Raw genomic sequence first — 301 nt, forward strand, 5'->3', positions numbered from 1 at the left:
GATATACAAAGTAAGTTTATTTTTCGGCTTTCTGAAACAATTGAAATGCGTTTAATTTACTAATTAGCAGAAAAGCAATAGTTAGACCTCTCTACACAATAATTTCCATAGTTTTTTTCTTGATTCGACCGCATAATGTGCAGTTACAAAAAGAAGACATACAATATTATTCATTATTAATCAAAAAATCCAAGGTAGAAAAGAATATTAGCAATAATCATAAATGGGATATTTAAATAAAATAGTTTTTTTATTCAAAAAGATACTGTACGCAAAGTAATCATATAAACATAGACAAGTA

This window comes from Belonocnema kinseyi, chromosome 10, assembly GCF_010883055.1.
Source record: "Belonocnema kinseyi isolate 2016_QV_RU_SX_M_011 chromosome 10, B_treatae_v1, whole genome shotgun sequence".
NCBI classification, from domain to species: domain Eukaryota; kingdom Metazoa; phylum Arthropoda; class Insecta; order Hymenoptera; family Cynipidae; genus Belonocnema; species Belonocnema kinseyi.